Here is an 8,258-nt window from a genome sequence, read left to right as displayed (position 1 = left end):
ACTCAACGGCATTCTTTTTGTATTCATAACTCAATTCTTCATTATCTGCAACACACCTATCATCATCCGTTGGTTTGTACCATATATCATCTTCAATGGCCAAAGCTTCGCAATTTTAAAACTCTTCTTCAAATTCAAGCGTCTTGTCTTCTAAAACTTCCATTCCATTAAAATTGTCTATTCAATATTTTCTGTTAACTCAAGTTCTGCATTATTGATAGGGGTATTTTTTATGTCCATAGTTTGAAATGTTGCCAATAGAAGGTTAATAACATTTACTGGATTAATTCTCATTGTTATTGTAGGCTGCTTATCAGTCAATCCAAAAGTATTATAGTACTGAAATGCGTAAAATAATATTTTAGCAAGAGAACATGTTTTCTTATTTCATTAGTTGAAATAATTTTACAATGGGTATACTTATTACGATTCATTAAACATTAGTTGACTATAATTAAATATTGTACCTCAGCCAATTAAAATAATCTGAAAAGTATTTTTATTTGCTCCTCATTAAATTGTATTTTTTTCGTTCACACTTCGTTTGTAAAACTATCAAGAGTTCGTAACTTGTTTAATTAGTGAAATGAATGCAATAAATATGCAGTGAATGAAGTACACTTAAATATTCACTATCGACTAAAAATCCAGTGTTTACCAGTGGAACTCTAACAATAATCTCTGCACCGGTCGACTAATTTTGACAAGAAGCGCGATAACATATCGCCTTGCAGAGAAACGATAGCGGGAATCTCCCACTTACGGCTTATCAATGAGGTGCTTTTTCATTGTCAATGTGTAATTTCTACATTATATCGGAATTACAAAACCAAACATACGAAGCAATATATTTCATAATGAACCCTGAAAAAGTGTCAATTTGAGAATAAGTACCCCTTAAGATCAGCATTATGATGAAAACCACGATATGCATCAGATTCAGTGGACACATTTCCTCTACAAAATAGTTCGAAAAAATCAAATTAAATAAATTTAAAATTTCAGTGATGAAAACTTTCGAAGGAAAAACTTTATTTTTTCTTAAAAAATCAGGATCATTTGCAGCCCCTCAACTTTGAAACAATTGTCAGAATTGAGATTCCATGCCAAATAGTTTGGCATTGGAACTATATCAATACTTATATTTTACGACGAGACAGAAAGGATTCAGTTTCCGATGGTGAAATTTGGGGGATGTTTTTCCTCCTGAAAACGTATTTTTCGCTATTTAAATTGATATTTTTTTATTTTCTACTTTATATCCAAATCATACACAAAATATACGGAGAAATAATTTTTTTAGTTAACTTTGAAATTGCCGGAGTTTAAGGGTGAAACACCCTTAAACTTACAATTAGTTCTACAAATGAAAATCACGTAACACGCCAACACTAATTTTTTATTTTATAGGTAAATAAAGAAACGTAGTTTCCAATGGACCTGAAACAAATTTTTATACCAGAAAATCAACAAAAAAAGGTATTTTTCTTTAAAAAAAATTGAGGGTTGCAAACCCTTAATCAAAAATAATTGTCAAAGAATGGGAATTTGATGCCGAATATTTTGCCGTTGAAATGATATCAATATTCAAATTTTTTGTCGAGATATAAAAAAAATTCGATTTTTGAGGGTGAACTTCGAGGCTCGATTTCACCCCTTAGAATCGTTTTTCCGCCGATAAAAAAAATTGCTTATTACTTACTTTTTCGTACCCTACAACATATTGAAATTTCAAGAAAGTTGGAGGCGGACACCTTGTAAGGGTTCCTTGTGAGACGCGACTAACCTCCGAGTTTTTTTTAATATGGAAAAATCTGAGTTTCGAGTTTTGATGAAACAGTACTATCTTCACAAGAAAACGGTATCCGAGACCAAGGCCAAGCTGGATAAGTATTGCCCGGACTCTGCACCGTCGATTGGAACGATTCAAAAGTGGTTTACCGAGTTTCGTTGTGGCCGTACGAGCACAGTTGATGCTGAACGATCTGGGCGCCCAAAAGAGGTCACTACAAAGAAAATGTCGGGAAAATCCATGATATGATGTTGAATAATCCCAAAGTGAAATTGAGAGAGGTAGCTAATGCTGTAGGCATATCATTGGAACGTGTGGGCAATATCGTGCATTCAGTTTTGGGCATGAAGAAGCTCTGCGCGCGATGGGTACCGCGTTTGCTCACAGTGGACCAAAAACGAATTCGTATGACAAATTCCCAGCCGAATTTGGCATTATTTTCGCGTAAAGCGACCGAGTTTTTGCGCCGATTCATAACCATGGATGAAACTTGGATCCACTACTACACTCCTGAGTCAACGCAGCAGGCAAAACAGTGGGTTCCACCGGGCCAAAGTGCTCTGAAGCGTCTAAAAACGCAACAATGGGTCGGAAAAGTTATGGCCTCCGTATTTTGGGATGCACATGGCATAATATTCGTGGACTATCTTGAAAAAGGTAAAACTATAACCGGAGCATACTATTCATCATTATTGGGCCGATTGAAAATCGAAATCGCCGAAAAACGACCGCATTTGAAGAAGAAAAAACCGCTTTATCATCACGACAATGCGCCTGTTCATTCATGCTTAGTTGCACGAGCAAAATTGCATGAAATCGGCTTGGAATTGGTTCCTCAACCACCGTATTCACCAGACTTGGCCCCCAGCGACTATTACTTGTTCCCTAACCTGAAGAGATGGCTCACCGGCAAGCGTTTTTACTCAAATGAGGAGCTCATAGCTGAAACTGAGTTGTATTTTGGAGACCTTCCGATCGAGTACTTTTCGGACGGTATCAAAAAGTTAGAAAATTGTTGACCAGATTCCCATTTTCTTGTTTCTTTTGCACCCCAGTTCCTTTCTTCCTCTGCCGCGCTTACTGACTCCTCTTAGTGTAACTATGACAGGGAAGTGCTCGGACCCTATCTCATTCCCTACCTTCATACTTCCTATCATATGCCGCATTCTTTCCTCAGACAAGATGTAGTCTATGACTGTTGCTCCCTTTCCTGTGAATGTGATCTCCCCTTCCTCATCTCCTTTCATATTGCCATTGCATATAAACTATCCTGTTTCTCCTATCATGTCTAGTAACTTGCTCCTCTCCCCGTTCGTCTCTCTATGTTTGGAGTTCCTTATAAATGCCTCCTTTTCTTCATCCCATAACCCTCCCCCTTGTTCGCCAGTCCATGCATTTAAGTCCCCTCCTATTAAAACCAATTCTTCCTTCTTTTCCTCCATCCTCTTCCTCCATGTCCCCATCTTTTCTCCCTTTTACTACTAATTCTTTTTTCACCGCTGACACCATGCCGCCCATCCCTCTCCCTTTAACGTTTTCGTTTCTGGCTTCTTGCATTGTCCACAAATAACCTTTCGATAAAAACTTTTTTATTCCCATCCAATCCTTCTCATATGCCCAAGTTTCATCCATCATAATCAGATCCCACTTTTCTAACTCCTCCTCAAATCCTTTATTCTTGTTCTTCAAACCTGACACATTCCAGAAAGCTATTTTCACGTTTCTCTCTTCCCTTCCCTCTTCTTCTCTCTTCACTTTGTTTCCCCTTTGCCGTTTGGAAACCCCTCTGATTTATTTCTAGACTCTTTTTCGTCTCCCTTCCCCCTACCTTTCGCAAGACTTTTTTTCTTTTTTTCTTAATTCTTCAAATTCCTCATCCCAGCACCATTCCTCCCTATTTATCCATAACCTGTGTCTCTCTATCCACACCATATAGCCCCTTTTCCTCTCTACCCAAGGCCTCTGCTCTATTTGCCATCTCCTTTTCCTCCCCCTCCATGTCAGATCTTCTTCAATTCTTTCCCTTCTTCCTCTCAATAATTTTTTTCTCTCCATAATTTTCTTTTTCTCCTCCTCACTCCCCACTTTTACTAGAAACATTCCTTCTTTTCCTACCTGTGTCCCTCCTATTCTCTTGACTCCTTCTACCCTTACCTGCACTCTAATATCTCGCAAAAGATTTGTTATTTCCACTTCTCCTGTTTCACTCTCCACTTTTAATCCCTTAACTACTATGTTATTTTTCCTCTTTGCCCTTTCTTCCCCTTCTAATCTTCTTTCGATCTCACTGAGTCTTTTCTTCAAACTTTCATTCTCACTTCGGACGTTCTTTTCATTCCCTTGAACTATTTCCTCATTTTCTGTCTTTTCCCTCATATGCTCTTTCCTAACTTCTAGACTGGATACCCATTCTTCCAACTGATTTATTTCTCTAGATCTCTGTTCGTCAACATCTCTCTGTCTATTCTCAATGCTTTCTACTTTACCCCAAACCTTGTCTTTATCCTCCTTCCAACGTTTATCCCATTCTTCTCTGATCTTTTTCACTTCCCCCCTTACATCGTTTCCCTGCCTATTCATATCCCTAGTCATGTCGTCCAAACTCTTTCTTGTTTCCTCTCTAAACACTTTAATGAGAGCTTCCAATGTTTCAAACATCCCCCCCCCCCCAATCTCTCTCTGGTGTTTTCCGTTTAATTCTAGCTCTCTTGTTATGCTGGTTCCTTTCTACCTCATCTAACCCAGCCACTCTTTTCCTTTTTCCTCCCATTCACTGCTAGTCGCGCTTGCCTTTTTTTGCCATTCGTCCATACTCCTGTTCGAGCCCGCGTTACCTAGCTTGCTATGGCGCTGTAAATTTGAGGGCCTTCCACGCAGTGATCCCAGATCTGAAACGAGACGTGGTCCAATGCTATGACACGTCTATGTCCGTGTGAATTGAGTAGGAGAAGATATAAATGCCTGGGTTGCGCGCGCAACCCATTTCTCCTCTTCTGAATTTGAAAACTCGAAGATGCACGATTGCCGGTAGAAACATTTCGGCGGTTCTATTTATATCTGTATCTGCTTTGAAATAAAATGAAGAGATTGAGATTTTAATATTTCCAGATTTCGATGCTGGCGATTCTCATGATTTGAATACTTCGCGCGCCTCTTTATACGCGTACATTTTGAGGTTACGTTATTTCAAGTATAAAATATAAATTATATATATTAATACTATTATATGTGCAAATATATACTATATTATTGATGATAATATTATAATTATGTTATATTATAATAGTCTTATTTATATCTTGATCCGCATTTCAAAGAAATTAAAGAAATTGGCGATTTTGGAATTCATCTCGTTTGGATAAAAGCTCAATTATTTGATTGAAAAATTAATTACTTTCTTAAAAATGTAACTATTTTCTGAAAAAAGTCCTCTTTTCTATCAAAAGTTCAACTACTTTGTTAAAATTTTTTTTTAAGGTTGATCTATTTCGTTGAAAATACATTTTTTAAACTGAGAATTAAACTATATCATTTTTGGTTAAAAAATCATGTATTTTGTTAAAAATTCGTCTTTCTTTGTAGAAATTATATTGTTTTATGGAAAATTTATACTTTTTGATTAAAAATTACATTGAATTTAAAATGAAATAATTTCGTTCAAAGTTCATGTATTTTGTTGGAAATCGACCTTGTTTGGTAGAAATTTAATCTTTTTGGTTGAAAATATATAATTTTTGGTCAAAAATGCAATTGTTTGATTGAAATATCAACTGTACATCTTCTTGGGTTTAAGAGTCGATTATTTCACTAAGAGTTGAACTACTTTGTAAAAAAAATAAGTTCTTTTTAAACAAGGTTTTTTAATTATGGTTGGAAATTTAACTATTTGTTTGCATGTTTAACTCTTTGATTGAAAACTCATATTTTTCGCTTAAAAAATTCAAATTTTTGTAGATAATTCAACAATTTACCTTTACCCTTGAAAATTTCACAATTTTTTTGAAAATTAGTTGTTTTTAATTGTCAACAATATTTGACCATTCATTTCAAACAATTAATTACAAGCAACTGTTAAAAACTATACAAATTTGAACAGAATGATTCGAAATAGAAAGCCTTGAATTGTTAAATTTGTAATGAGCTAAATTTTAACTTTGAAAGCTACAATTTTAGTTTAAAAAAAGATTCAAAATTACTTTAAAACTTGAAATTATTTCAAATAATTTGAAACACGATGTAGATTTTTGCAGATTTAAAAAAAATTGAGCTTTTTGAGAATTGTAAAATATTTAAAAAGAATAACAAAAATTGTTGTGATTGCTAAGAAAATTCAAAATGATTTTTTATTTTGAAAAATTAATTTTAAGTTAGTATTTGAAAATATTTTAGAAAATTAAAAAAAAAGGACGATTTTAAGGCAATTTTTTTATTTTGCAGTTTTTTTTTTTAATTATAGGAAAAAATCTAATTAACAAAATATATCAATTTTCAACCCAAAAGTTTACTTTTTAACCAAATGAATTAATTTTCTATCAAATAATTGGTGTTTTAACTAATACAATGTACAGGATAAAGTTTCAACAAAAAATGGAATAGTTCATTTTCCAGATAAAAACGATTAATTTCTAATCAATCCTAGAATAGTTACATTTTCAGATTAAAATAATCATTTTTAATCGAAATAATAAATTTTTAACAAAGCTGTTAAATGATAAATTTTCAACCAAAAAGATTAAATTTCTACCAAACAAAGTCAATTTCCAACAAAATACATAAACTTTCAACGAAATTATTTAATTTATAAGTCAAAAAGAGTATTATCGACAAAAAACTGAAGTTTTACTGCAAAAATATGATTTTTTAACCAAAATTTTAATTGTCGGCCAAATATTTTAACTTTCTATCAAACTGTTGACTTTTAACGCCCAAAAGATGCATTTTATACAAAAAAGTACAATTTAAAAAAAAAGTTAATTTGAAGGCAAATAGTTAAATTTTCAACAATAGTTATGAATCCTTAATAAGAAAAAATGAATTTTATTACTAAGTACTTCAACTTTAAGTGAATAATCCAATCTTCCACACAAAAAATATGATTTTCATTATTAACAATATAGTTGCATTTGCCACAGTTGTTGTTTGTGATTGATTGTTTTAAATTAATGGTCAAATATTGTTGATAATTAACGACATTTTCTTTTTTTAATTAAAAAATTTCAAATTGAATGGGTTAAAAATAAAATTTTTTTAGACTGAAATAATATTTGAAGTCATAATTGAAAATAATTTTATCAACTAATATCTATTATTTCTTTAATATTGAACGGATTCAGACAATTTACAGGATAACGTTTTAACAAAAAATGGAATAGTTTAATTTTTAAATAAAAACTGTGATAAAAAATTGAACTGAACTAGAAAAAACAACTAGTATTCAAAAAAATTTTTTAATTTTCAAGGGAAAAGGTAAATTTTTTACCAAGAGGATTAATGTTCTATAAACAAACGATTTTTCAACTTAACCAATATATAGTATACGATTAATTTTTAATTAATCTATAATAGTTACATCTTCAGATGAAGTTAAATAATTTTTAACAGAAAAAATTAATTTTCAACATAGTTGTTAAATTTTCAACCAATTAGATGAATTTTGGACCAAGAAAATTAATGATCTACAAAAAAAGACAAATTTGAAACAAAATACAGGAATTTTCAATGAAATTATGTAATCCTAAAGTCAAAAAGACGAATTATCTACAAAAAGTTGAATTTTTTAAGAGAAAAATATGAGTTTTCAATCAAAGAGTTAAACTTTCAACCAAATAGTTAAATTTCCAACCATAATTAAAAAACCTCGTTGAAAAAAACTTATTTTTTTACAAAGTAGTTCAACTCTTAGTGAAATAATCGACTTTTAAACCCAAGAAGATGTGCAGTTGATATTTCAATCAAACTATTGCATTTTTGACCCAAAATGATATATTTTCAACCAAAAAGATTAAATTTCTACCAAACAAGGTCAATTTCCAACAAAATACATGAACTTTCAACGAAATTATTTCATTTTAAATTCAAAAACAGTATAATCTACAAAAAAGCTGAATTTTTAACCTAATTTAAAGGCAAACAGTTGAATTTTCAACTATAATTATGAATCCTTAACAAGAAAAAATTAATTTTTTTAGTAAGTAGTTCAAATTTAAGTGAATAATCGAATTTTCCACCCAAAAATTATGATTTTAATTTTTAACAATACAGTTGCATTTACAACAAAACGACTTTGCAACCAAAAAATATTTACAGTTCAACAGTACAACCGAAAAATGTAATTTTTAATCAAAAAGTATAAATTTTCCATAAAACAACCGTGAGATAGGTGGTTACAGTCTGTAAAGGAATCAATACGACGACCCAGAAAAAGCCTCGTGGACCCTAAGAACACGGAGCGACCCAAGGACAACCG

This window comes from Belonocnema kinseyi, chromosome 7 (assembly GCF_010883055.1).
Source record: "Belonocnema kinseyi isolate 2016_QV_RU_SX_M_011 chromosome 7, B_treatae_v1, whole genome shotgun sequence".
NCBI lineage: Eukaryota > Metazoa > Arthropoda > Insecta > Hymenoptera > Cynipidae > Belonocnema > Belonocnema kinseyi.
The sequence above is the reverse complement of the archived record's forward strand: the minus strand, read 5'-3'. Positions refer to the sequence as shown.